Genomic DNA, 14,135 nt, shown 5'->3' with positions numbered 1-14,135 from the left:
CGTGACTTCAATGCTCAGCCCACCACCGGTCTCCCTCCCCTGCTAATGTCTCACCTAAGCATGGGTCACAGGAGTAAACACATTCTCCAGGTGTGGTCTCACGTCTATTTTCAGCAGCCGCATCACAGAGAGGCTCACAGAAGCCTGTGGCCAAATAAACTCATAGCTCGCTTTTGTCTCAGGTGCATGTGGGGCAGGCCTCAACTCCTGCAGATGGTTCCTCCTGGGGCTACTTCATCTTGCTGGTTTTGGAACATTACCACAACCTATTCAGATTATTCTGACTCCAGTCCGCTATGTGTGGTACTAGTCATCTCTCCTAGGTTGATGTCAGCCTTCCTTGAGGCAACAGCCCTGTTGAAAATCTGATGAAAGCCACAAAATGTACACAGTTTTGCAATCAATATCAGATGATTCTTGGACCCCCAGAAGCCCCATCCATTGGTCTGTTTAAGGTGAAACCTTAGGAATTCTAGGACCTACGAAAAACACCTGTGGTCACTAGAATTCATTCAGATCCATTTCTAAAATAATTGATTCTCCTATCTAATGCCCAACTTAATACCCAGAAGAAGCCAATTAACTGGACTTCAACTGACCTTAACTCACTAATTCTATTAGGGAAGATATCCAGAAACTAAGAAATCTGCCCAAAACCAAACCACAGGTTTTAATAATACTTTAGACACAAAAGCACAAGCACCTACAGTTATACATACAAAGATACGTGTTGCATCACTGTTTGTAGTGACAAAAAAGAGTGTGTGGGAAGAAACATCCTAAATATCCATCTGCAGGGAAATGGTTGAATAAATTATGGTATATTGAAAATTTTAATTCATTTTTTGGAAACAAGAGTTAGAGATGATCTACTGACCTGGAGAAATATCCATGATATATTAAGGAGGAAAAGCAAGTTTCAGAATAATATATTGAGTATGATCCTACTTAAAAAGCAAAAAAACCCGACAAACCTTACATCCTTAACCATACTTTTCTGAATACAGGAAAAAGTGAGGAAGAATTCACATCTGTGAACATGGGTGGGGGATGAATTCTTTTTTGCTTTGTTCATCTTTGTATACTTTCACTTGTTACAAGCAAATGCTGCTTTGGCAAAGTAATAAATTTTAAAAAGAAAAGAAACTCAATAAAGCTGACAATAGGATCTATAAATAGAGTCAGCTCTCTCATCCCAACACTCCAGGCAGGTTTTCTTTTTCTTTGGCTGCACCCCACAGGCATGCAGGGTTTTAGTTCCCGGACCAGGGATTGAACCCGTGCCCCGCGCAATGGAAGCGTGTAATCTTAACCACTACACCGCCAGGGAAGTCCCAGGCAGGTTTTCTAAATGCCTAATTTCTCCAAAAGGTTCCCACCCACAGTATACCTTGGACGAAATCTAACTTCCTTTTTGACTTTTCAGTGATTCTGAAAAGTCACTGTTTGGGGTACTTGATTCCATGTCACAGGCACTCTTCCGTAATACAGAGTAAAGCTGTGTTTTGTAGATTAAATGTGTCCACAATCACAAGTGTGATTATTTTCCCCCTTAGGAAAATACGCACCTCAGCAGAGCCGTAAATAAAAGGTATGCGGAATCCAAATTAGTCCAATACGCAGGAGATGGATGCATGAAGCACAAACACTAGCAAATTCTAAGGTGAAGACATATGAGCAGAGATGCCATTCCTGTTGGTTCAGGGGTTCTCAACCTTGGCTAAACATCAGAATTACCGGAAGCATTTTTAAAAAATACCACTGCCTGGGCGCCACTTCCAGAGATTCTAAGTTAACTGGCCTGGGTGTAGGTACTTGTTTCGTTTTTAAAGCTAACTAGATAATTCAGACAGAGTTAAGAACCACTGCTTTTTACAGTTCATCCTCTTCCTTCCTTTCTCCCAAACTTTTACAAAGAGCTTTTTCTTTATCGGTTATTTTAAGGCTACATTTGGGAAAGCCTAAACCGATCAACCAGCTGACCCTGTCCACCGTCTATAATTCATATCGTCCTTATGTGGACTTTTGATGCCCAAATTAAATAAAGTTATGCAAATCCATGGCTACCACAATTAAGGACCCTTCACATGTTGAAAGAGTATTTGTAGCTTCACCTGAATAATAACTTATCATTTATTATAAACTTTCGAGACAATGATTTTATGAAACATCTTAGGATGCCAAACATTATGTTGGAAAGCAAAAGTGCCAGCACTATTCTACCGATTATCTGAAATTTTGCCAGACATTAGTCAATTAATGGACTTCCTGGTTTTTTGTGCTAATCTAAGTATTTTAAAAAATTCAGCTCTACCACATTGCAGAAAATTGATAAAAAGAAAAACCATTGCATGAACTATCTCCCCCATTCAAATTTAGTATCTGAGAACAATTATATGCCCAAGAAAAATTTTAATAAAGTATGAAAGGGGATTCATTAACAAAATGAAATATTTATTTAGTACATATTACATTACAGTACAAAAGAGACAGAATTCTATACTTTGGACGCATGCCGCAATTTATACAGAAAGATTGTTTAAAACAAAGGACAATATGTATTATTTATATCATTTATAATGGCTGGTATTAACAAATAATTGCCTTAATATATATATATATATATCTATCTATCTACAAGTGTGGACGGCATTAGCATATATTTTCAAAGAAGCTTACAACGGTCCATCAAAGGAGTTTTGATCCAGGAATTGCACTCCTAAGCATTTACCCTAGTGAAATGAAAACTCAGGTCCACACAAAACACCTGTATACAAATGCTCACAACAGCTTTATCTGTAACAGCCCCAAACTGGAAACCACCCAAATGTCCTTCCAAAAGACAAAAGGTTAAACTTGATACATCCATACCATGCCAGTACTCAGCAATAAAAGGAAACAAACTATTGATACACGCAACAGTGTGGAGGGATCTCGGGGCATTATGCCGAGTTAAAAAAGCCAATCTCAAAAGGTCATAGGCTGCATGATTCCATTTATATAAGAGTCTCAAAATGACGAAATTATAAAGCTGGAGAACACATCAGTGGTTACCAAGGGGGTTGGTGGGTAGAGGGAAGGTTATAAAGAGGCAGCAGGAAGAGGCCTTGAGTTGATGGGTCAGTTGTGTGTCCTGGCTGTGGTGGTGGTTACACAGATGTACACACGATGGAACTGCACACACACACACACACACCCCCCACATATACATACACACCCACATAGTCACACACACACCCCCCACATATACATATGCACCCACATAATCACACACACACACACCCCACAGTCACCCCCCCCACATATACATACACACTCACATAGTCACGCACACCCCCCCCACATATACATACACACCCACAGTCACACCCACACCCACACCCCATATACATACACACCCACATAGTCACACACACACCCCCCACATATACATACACACCCACATAGTCACACACACACCCCCCACATATACATACACACCCACATAGTCACACACACACCCCCCACATATACATACACACCCACATAGTCCCACATATACACACACACCCACAGTCACACACACCACATATACACACACACCCACAGTCACACACACACCACATATACACACACCCACACAGTCACACCCACCCACCACATATACATACACACCCACAGTCACACACCCACCACATATACATACACACCCACAGTCACACACACACCACATATACATACACACCCACAGTCACACACACACCACATATACATACACACCCACACAGTCACACACCCACAGTCACACAACACACACACCCCACATATACATACACACCCACAGTCACACACACACACCCCACATATACATACACACGCCCACACACACAGCGCATGTAAAACTGGAGAAATCTGAATAAGCTCTGTGGATTGTACCGAGGTCTATATTCCGCTTTTGCTCTGGTACTAGTTGCCTCTGTGGGAAACTGGGTGAAGGATACACGGGAACTCTGTATTTTTACAACTTCCTGTGAATCTGTAACCATTTCAAAACAAAAGGTTTAAAACAAGTTTGAGGGAAACATGAAGGTGGTGACTTACTTACAATAAACCGTTTTTCTTCATCTAAGTGAAGGTATAAACAAGTAAGGGGAGAAATACCAGATGGCTGGAGAGGAAAAGATGACGAATAATATTTACTGAGCATTTATCACGCACCAGGCACTACAGCTGATCTCATTCAACTCAACACTCAGTCCAGTGAGGTGGTGGCTGCTAAACAGCCTCACTTTTCAGATGAGTAAACAGAAAGGTAAGAAATTCAATCAAGGTCACACAGCTGGCAAGTAGCAATGATGTCAAAGTTAAGACCATCTCAAAGCAAAGAGGATGATTATTGTATCAAGAAGCGTTTAAAAAGTAGCTTAATATAGGTAGAGTAGGTGAAATACTACAGATGTAAAATCTTAAATATGCCCACAGCATACCTGCTGAACAGTGTGTCTTCCAAGAACTTAAATCCACAACGCACATCAGCCCTGGATAACTGAATGCACTTGACCAGAGATGTATTTGAAACTGTGGTTATTTTTTATTTATCTTTTAAACTTTTGCATAGAAATGGGAAGAAGAGTAACATTGATTTCTTCTCTTTAAAAGGTGCTCGCTGAATGAAAACAGGTAGATAAGAGGGAGCCAAAATTCGGAAATAATACAAATAAGGCACTCAGGATGGGGGGAAATAAAGCTGATTGACTGTCACAAAGCCTAGTCATGAAAGAAAAGGGAAAGCTTGCAATCTCCTCAAATGCCAGGCAGGATAGTCTGAATGAGGTTAGAATAAAACCAGAATCCTCATACAATGAACAACAGGGGCTAGCAAGATGATTATTTATTTGCAATAAAATAGTTTTAAATACAATAATGCAGTTAAGGTTGGCTTCAGTATGGCTTAGAAAAAGCAAAAGGAAACTTTCTGCCCTTTATCACTCCATCCATAAATTCAATGCAAATAATAAGGGGGGGCGTCGCGGGGGGGTAGTGGGTGGCAGTTTTAAACAAGATTGGCCACAAGCTGACAGATAAAGCTGGGTGATAGGGACACGGAGATTAATTCTCAAAGCAGCTTTTGGGACCACTGGTGCCACCTGCACCAGCAGCCCTGATCACATGAAAAAAAGCAAAAAGAAGGGAGGCAACTACAGTGATAAACACACCACTGTTTTCCCAGGTCAGGTGGAAGTGTTCACTCCTCAGAAATCTGCTTAAATATCCTTAAGAAAGAGTCAGGGACACCTAAAATGTAAAATGGGCAGTCCTTTTAACACTGCAACTTTTCCTGAATGATCAAAGAATATTTTCATAAATACAGTTTTTGAAGACTGTTCATCACAGGGCTTGTTTATAATGGTGAGAAATCTGATACCTAAATTATCATTAAAGAGGGATTAAATATATTATGGTGTACTCTTACAATGGAATACCAAGCAGCTATGTAAAAAAAAGGGAGACATTAACCCACAATAACAGGGTATGGCAAAGGGAGACAGGAACCAGCTGAAAGCTCTCCGGATGGCCAAAGCTGGAACAATTTGAGCAATACAGTAGTGTTGTGTCAGATTATAACACAAGTATAAATACCCATTGGTCTACAATGATATAAGTAAACGACTGGATAAATGAATACCCGGGGAGAACAGACAAAGCTCCTGTGCTGCAGAATTCCAAACACTGCATAGGTAGGTCCCCTGCCCTGACCCAAACAGGTGGAGCATGGCCCCCGACTCCTGACGTGGGTGCTGCCTTCTTCCCAAGAGCACAGATGCAACGGGGAGAAAGAGAGAGTAACTTTGCAGTACAGACACCTGACAAGCGCCGCCTCAGTCAGGATACCAAGGTCAACGTCACACAGACAGCAGGCACCCTTGAAACGATGGGATGAAAACGGCTCTTGGCCCCAGGAGTCTCTCTCCCCCAAACACACAACCCCAGTCGAACCATGAGAAGAACATCGGCCAAAGCCCTGTTGGGGGCACTCTACAACAGCTGACTAGTATGCCCCCCAAACTGTCCAAGTCATAAAAAACAAGAAAAGTCTATAAGAAACTATCACAGGCACGGAGAGCCGAAGGAGCCCTGAGGACTGAAGTATGGAATCCTGGACGGGATCCTGGAACACAAAAAGACAGGAGGTAAAAAAGCTAAGGAGGGCTTCCCTGGTGGCACAGTGGTTGAGAGTCCGCCTGCCGATGCAGGGGACACGGGTTCGTGCCCCGGTCCGGGAGGATCCCACGTGCCGCGGAGCGGCTGAGCCGGCGCGCCCGGAGCCTGTGCTCCGCAACGGGAGAGGGCGCAACAGTGAGACGCCCGCGTACCGCAAAGAAAAAAAAAAAAGGAAATCTGAGGAAGCATGGACTTCGGTTAATAACGATGTATCAATACTGGCTCATTAGTTCTGACAAACACACCACACTAAGGTAAGATGTTAATGATCAGCGAAAACAGGGAACTCTTTGAGCCAGCTCTGCAATTTTCCATAGACCCAAAACTGTTCTAAAATAAAAAGATTATTTTTAAAAAAATGAAAAAGAAAAATTTTCATGAAGATGTAAACATATAATGCTGTGGAATGATGGCCAATATATAATAAATGAAAGAAGAATTACTAAACAACATGCATGTTATGAATCTATTTTTGCTTTAAAAATATACATATATGTATTTATACACCAGAAAGTCTGGAAGACCAACCATACATCAAACCACATACCTAGTGATTTTCACCACCTCCTTTATACTTTTCCATAGTATCTGGTTTTGTTTTTCCACTAAAGCATTGGTTACTTTTAACATTGAGTCTCATTACTCCCACGGTCAAGAACACAGTTGTTTTATTTTGGGGAAAAAGTAGCTGTACAGCATAGAATTAATAGAGACCTTAGCTCAAAATAAGATGCATTTATGAAACAGCTAAACTTTACTTTTTCAAGGGGAAATATTTTAAAGGCAGAACAGAAAAGTGATTGAAAGCATGGGATTTCATCAGACCTGGAGTGCAATCCTGATTTCATCATTTACTGTCCGTGTGACCGCGGGCAGCTCAAAAACCTCCCTCAACACCCTCACTTGCACAGCGGGGAGACGTAACGCTCACCACAAACCTACGCATCTGCGGAACTGCCCGAACATTTATCTGCCTATTTATTTATCAATATAAACACATATTGCACATAATACATAAATGTATATGACATAAATGTATTTCATAACCCCAAATTTTATTAGAAAATTACCTGACTAGTAGCAAAGAGTTCGACGTATGTCAAGAGCCTGGCCCTACTGAGGCTCCATAATGGTAATTGTTGTTGTTATCAATAATAATAATATACAAAAATCCAAGAAAAAATAAAACACTATCAGAAGAAAATTTCATTTCACAAAGTATATAGTATGGAGCACTGAAAGACAAAACCAACACCTCAGCTCGTTCTACACCATCTGCTGTGATGTCCCAAAGCCCTCTGCTAACTAGACATTCATTAGGGTGATTAAACGTGTTAACATGCCCACAGGACTGCTGTGGAGAATCTTCTAGAGAATACAAGTGAAAGCCACTTGTCTGATCACAGCCAGCTTAAACTAAACTTTGGAATATTAATGCACCAAGTCTCCCTTGCCATGGAAATGAATGTAACATCAATACAAATTAACACCAGCCATAAAATACAAACTAAACTGATTTAAATCCCTTGACTGTAAATAAGGAACTTTAAAGATGCTTTAGACAAGACATATATTTTGATCAAAATTCTGGGCTGGTAGTTCTATCCCAACACTGATATTTAAAAATTATCCCAAATACAACACTTATAATACACAAAATCACGACAGAACAGACAAGTCTAATCATGCTATGAATTAGTGGACTTTTATAACAACACTCAACAACCCAGAACAGAAGAATCATTTGTTTCAAGTGAAAAGTTTCCCCGGCCTGGTTTATCCTATGGTCTAGGACATAGATCCAGGTTTTAAAGAAATTAATCAGCTATAATATAAGCAAAATAATATTAAATCACTGTGTCAATTTTTTCTACTACACTAGAAAATGCAGACTGTTCAGTTTGGTTCTGTTAAAAGAAGTTAATTTAAACAGCTTTTAAAATAACAAAAACATAGATATAATCCAGGAACTAAATTTAGGTTCGTATATATAACCTAGTGTTGTGATTACAACTCTACAAAGACCAATTTTATAACACACTTCAAAGTGTCTGTATCCAATAAATCTTATTCTGATTTTCCTGAGAGCAGTTGTTATGGAGACCTAGCCCAGTGATGTCATTCTAGCTAAAACACTTTAAAACCTGTGGCATATTTCTGTCAAATATGCTTAACTGCAGCAAATTTTAAATTTGAGAATGGACGTGATGTATGGGAAGAAGTCACCGTCACTGAGAACTACACCTGGCAAGGAGACTAAGCGAAATACACTTCTTTTGGTTAAAAAAAAGGAGGGCATTGACTACAAGGTTTTTAGTAAGGTTACGTTTTCCTAAAAGCTATAAAAGCAAATTTGAAATGGGAATTCCAAGCATGTGGGGCAGCAACATTACCTACATAGTAAGAGTATGTTCATCTGCCATGTTCTCTACCGGGTGTTTCCTTCTCCAATTTTTAAACAATAACTGAATAATGGACCATACTGGCACCTCGTATATATTACCTCATTTAATCCGTGTAACATAACTAGACAATTATCACCATTTCAAAGTGAAGACACTGAGCCTGAGTGCTTTCAGTAACTTGCCCAGTTCACACAGGTAATAAGGAGAAACCAGCAATTACTTCATAATTGCAACACACACACACACACACACGCACATCCCCCGTTACCTACACATTATATCTGACTTTTTGAGGTTTTTGACCTCTACTTTCTGACTCTCCCAATTAATCTCTTCCTATGACAGCAGCTACTTACGTATATTTTTGCATCTGCCCTACTGTGTTGCAGTTGTTCACTTATCAACATTCCCTACTCAGTGATGAGCCTCCAGAGAGAACGGCTCACACCTTGCTCATCTCTGTAATCCCAGAACACAGTCCTGTATTTAGCACATCTGCATGCATTTCTTGTTAGTACTTAACGGTGGTTCTGATGTTGATTCTGCTAGCTGCTCATGGGTGGTGAACATTACAGAACCAGCTTCAAGATCCCTGCCAACCACTACCTCAAGGAGGGCAGACGCAGGCAGAAAGGAGATTCAATATGATCAGCTTGAATCTGTAGGGCTGTTCTTAACATAGCATTTAGACACTACATTATGTGGTATATAGGGTTTTTCTTTTTCACGTTTAATAAAGCTGCATCCGCACTCACATTAGTCCACCTCTAGTAGTTCACTGCACAAAACGAAATTACAGGACAGCACGACACTCACAGTGCATGCAAGAATGAAGGAAAAATATACGATAATGTAAACCATCAACAGCAGAACGTTAAGATTTTGCCAAAAAGCTACCTTTTCATTACAACATGACTCCAGAGTCCAGAGGGGCAAGACCACACAATTTATACGTTTTCCCACACAAAAAACTAACAGGGTTGGTTATTCATGACATTTGGAGACTGGTACTGTGTAATTACAAAATGACACAGGTTAATACTTAAGGAGACATCAAGTCTCTCAAAATAAAATGAATATTTACAAGATTAAGTTTCTGTTTTGTTATTAAAGTCCCGGAACTTCAAGGAACGTATAAAAATACAGATGACTTAGTACTCAGATTATTTAACAGAATTACTGATACTTTTTATTCTTTTAGGGGACCTTTTACCTACTAAATCTTAGAGTCTGCGGTTTGTGGTTTCCATTTTCCTTCCAGTTATAGAAATTGACTGCGAGTCCTTTTGTGGTATTTATCTTTCTCTTCTCATCCTCCACCCACCCCTACCCCCAAACCTGCTTTGGATGTCTGCCTTCTTTAATTTTTCAAGACAAGGCAGTGAAGTGAAATGGCACGAACTCTTGAATAAAGAGTTAAAAATGTTAAAATCATATGTTAAAATCATAGACTTTCCTCTCTTTAAAGTAATATTAGTCTTCTAGAATACCAATCTAATTCTTAGGAGCAGAAAACACAGGAAGCTCAATGTTCCAAGAAAAGTTAATAATAATGGATTCATCCTGGCTACCCAGGAAATACACAGCAAGGACCTGTGTTCTATGCAAATGCAGGCAACAAATCCGTCTAGTAATACCTGCCACCCAGGGACAAGGAAAATAGAAAAAGAGCTCATGGAGCAAATGCACACAAAAGGTACAGGAAGAAAGCGGCCTAAGTGTAGGGCTGAGCAGGAATCAGAGCTCAGTGAAGCCGCGACAGATCAGCGAGCTCTACAGACAGAAGCAGATGGAGGTGGTGGAGGAGAGGTCGTCACCAACGGGAGGTGACAGAAGTGAGCAGAGGCGAGGAGGAACCAGGCAGGGGTGAGAGGACAGGAACTGACCTACAAGAGGGGACAAGAAAGAACGGCGGGGCCGGCGAGGAAGGAGGCATGCCCAAGGGACAGACAGCATTTTCAATGGGAGACTGAGTCATAGAAAAAGGAAGGAAGGAGGCAAAATGCAAAGACACCAAACAAGAAATTCTGGACAAATGAGGAAAAATGTAAAAGTTGAGACCAGGTGATAAATAGGTAGGGTAGAAAGGCAACAAAAAAAAAAAAAGAATAAAGTAAAAGAAACCTCTGGGAAAGGAAATATTTTAAAACGACAAATGGTTTCTGGAATTTCACTATATTAAATTAAATTTTTAAACCTGTTCTTTTGTTTCTGTTTCTCTCTGCTGGGTAAAACTTGATTGAGAACAATGGTTTCCACACTCTCCAGAGGAGAAAAGTATTGATTAGGTCAACTGACTTAGTAAGCAAAACTAAGAGCTCAAAACAATCAAATTTACTTATGTCAGTTAACCATCTTAGCTCTAACCCACAAACTAATTTTCTTTCTTTTTTTCTGTCAACTTGTTTCATCCATACCTATTTCCTCCCTCCTGTATTATTATTATTTTTTAACATCTTTATTGGAGTATAATTGCTTTACAATGGTGTGTTAGTTTCTGCTTTATAACAAAGTGAATCAGCTATACATATACATATATCCCCATATCTCCTCCCTCTTGCGTCTCCCTCCCACACTCCCTAGCCCACCCCTCTAGGTGGTCACAAAGCACCGAGCTGATCTCCCCATGCTATGCGGCTGCTTCCCACTAGCTAGCTATTTTCCATTTGGTAGTATTTATAACTCCATGTCACTCTCTCACTTCATCCCAGCTTACCGTTCCCCCTCCCCGTGTCCTCAAGTCTATTCTCTCCTGTTGTGGAGCACAGGCTCCGGACGCGCAGGCTCAGCAGCCATGGCTCACGGGCCCAGCCGCTCCGCGGCACGTGGGATCTTCCCGGACCGGGGCACGAACCTGTATCCCTTGCATCAGCAGGCGGACTCTCAACCACTACGCCACCAGGGAAGCCCACCACATCTTCTTAATCCATTCATCTGTCGATGGACACTTAGGTTGCTTCCATGTCCTGACTATTGTAAATAGAGCTGCAATGAACATTGTGGTACGTTCCGAAACCCCTTCTCCCCCTCAGACGACCCACTTGCACAGACGTGAGTCAATTCCACACCAGCTCCCTCTCATGTGTGGGCCATTATGTCCATTGGAAACCCTCATGCTTCCTTTTACTTTCTTCCTTTTGAGTCCCAAACTCTGGGAGAATAGGCCAGACAGTGCAGCACCAAAATCACCTTTGCTCCTGCTGTCAGGGTGTCTCTCATTGTTAGATTCCCTAGACAGGGGTGAGAATGCATCCCCCTCCTCCCTCCTAAACTACAAAGGACAAATTTCTCACTTTCTGAATAGTGTCCCTGAGGCCCTTCTCTCTTGACCTGAAGGAAGGGGGAATCACCCCCTGACACCTACCCCAAGTCCTCCCTTCTATAACCGATATAGAGAATTGGTCCTTAGCATCAATTCCAATCTTCTTTCTTGTGTGCTTTCTTGTACTGTACTACAGATTCTCTTGCAGTTAGGGTTCTGGAAGCAAATTAGGTTCCATCAATTGATGGCACTTGAACAAGATTTGGAAGGCAGAATGGAGCAGGGGGATGGGGTTAGGGATCTTCTCACTGTATGCAAGGCCACGGAGATAAAGATAGAACTTTTCTGCATCCATGATCCAGTGTCCAACCACTATCTTCATGGACATTAAGAAGTAGTTGCCCAGTAGTGGGATTGCTGGGTCGTGTGGTAGTTCTATTTTTAGTTTTTTAAGGAACCTCCATACTGTTCTCCATAGTGGCTGTATCAATTTACATTCCCACCAACAGTGCAAGAGGGTTCCCTTTTCTCCACACCCTCTCCAGCATTTATTGTTCCACAAACTAATTTTCACACTGACACATACACATCAATGACCTTAGTGACCAACTGCTTCATTTACTAATCACAAAAGCTTTCTCTCTCTCTCACTTTTTCTCTCTCTGTGCTTATCAGTAGTTGGAGAAATCCCTGCTTCTTACTACTGCCCTAAAAAAGAAAGGGCAGAGTAAGAAGGTGACATTTACATCAATACGGCTAAAAAAAAAAAAAGTCTGATGGAAGCTTAACACAAGGTTAAAACAATAACAGTGAAAAGATGCAAATTTCCTATAAATTTCTACGACCCACCTTATTCTGGACTCCTACATAACTGAAAACAGAACACAGAGATCATCCTTCATTTCCATCTAGAAACAATAGAAGAAAACAAAACACTTAACAAGAACATAAAAACAATAAGGAAGAGCTATTCTGAAAAAGAAGGGAAATTATTCTACTCTGAATCCTAGGAAATAACCAAGGGTGGAAGAGCTACCATACCAAAGGTCTATTTATGAAGCTGTAATTCGTATAACTTATTTTTAAGCTGAAAAAATATAGTCATCAGATTTTCAGTCTAAAAAACTGTGCAAGAAAAAAAGCAGGCACACACAGAGGCTGAGAGGAAGATAAAGGAAGATGAACCTAAAGATGCAAAGCTTTGAACAATCACGGAAAAGAAGCAGCTTCTCAACATCCCGCGCCTTGAGGAATTCTTCAGTGAAAGTCAATTTCTGAGGGCCAACATCCTATTATAAGCTCCCATTTCTCCTACTGTATCTACTATTTCTCTATCCACACAGATTGAAACTCTGATCGTAAGCAGCTTACCAGCTTTAGCAGCAGGGGAAAAATAACTCAGATATTACACACAAAAGCAATGGGTTAACAAAGACAATGTAAGAAACATGTAAAGAAATATGCTAGAGTCTTGTTGCTCATATTTGCAGAACTATCTTCTTTCAGCTGCTCAAAAATCCTAAATGGCATTGGGCCAATTCTTGAAATTTGCCTTTTCTTCAGTTTTGTTTTTTTTTTAAAACCATTCTTCCATGAATATCGTAACAGGTCACTTGGCCATACAGTCCATTCACAGGCATCTGACATGATTATTTACTTCTGGAAACAGCTGCTGAATTCCAAGGCACTGGGACACTTCTTGAAGGAACAAACCTGGTTCTCTGGTCTCTATTGAGGACATGATGAAACTAGGATTCTCTGAACTCAGCGATGACACGGAAGCCAAGATGTGCTGTTTCCAAGGTAAGACACCTTGAAAAAAAAAAAAAAAAAAAAAGCTAAAAATCAATCAGATTTTAAAAACAAAAAAACTCTAATAAAGTAGTGAAAATTCTCACACAGTGTTAACATTTTCGCTAAGACTGAAAAATAAGTAACTCATAAAAAATTTCAATCTTTCACTTCAACTTTAAATATATTTTCAAAAAAATTTTATAGGGCATCACAGGTTATACAATAAAAAATACTGCAAATAATTGACTGTTCCTGAAATTAACAAAAAATATCCATTAAAATTGTAAAGAAATTCTGGTGACGACGTTTTGATGTTTACCATGGCCAGGACAGAAGATGGGCTTTGAGAAAACACTATTTCTCTGCGTTCATATCTTATTTAGAAATGGTATGAACAAGCATGATTTATACTGAGCTATAAAGTGAGCTAACTCTAATAAAGTAGTGGAAATTCTCACACAGTGTTAACATTT

General features: G+C 40.3%; 1 protein-coding gene across 2 annotated transcripts in view; it reads right to left on the bottom strand.

Annotated features, from left to right (window-relative positions):
* Nucleotides 1-14,135, bottom strand: part of SLC20A2 (solute carrier family 20 member 2) — a 107,395-nt gene that overhangs the window by 87,242 nt on the left and 6,018 nt on the right. Inside the window, exon 1 of one of the 2 annotated variants that reach the window (XM_028481017.2) lies at nucleotides 12,718-12,778. The exons of the other annotated variant lie outside the window; for it this stretch is intronic. The gene's annotated coding sequence lies outside the window, so the exon portion shown is untranslated. Of the gene's footprint in view, nucleotides 1-12,717; nucleotides 12,779-14,135 lie in introns of those variants that run through there. 2 annotated transcript variants of the gene reach the window in all.

Source organism: Physeter macrocephalus, chromosome 20 (genome assembly GCF_002837175.3).
Source record: "Physeter macrocephalus isolate SW-GA chromosome 20, ASM283717v5, whole genome shotgun sequence".
Lineage (NCBI taxonomy): Eukaryota > Metazoa > Chordata > Mammalia > Artiodactyla > Physeteridae > Physeter > Physeter macrocephalus.
The sequence above is the reverse complement of the archived record's forward strand: the minus strand, read 5'-3'. Positions and strand labels throughout refer to the sequence as shown.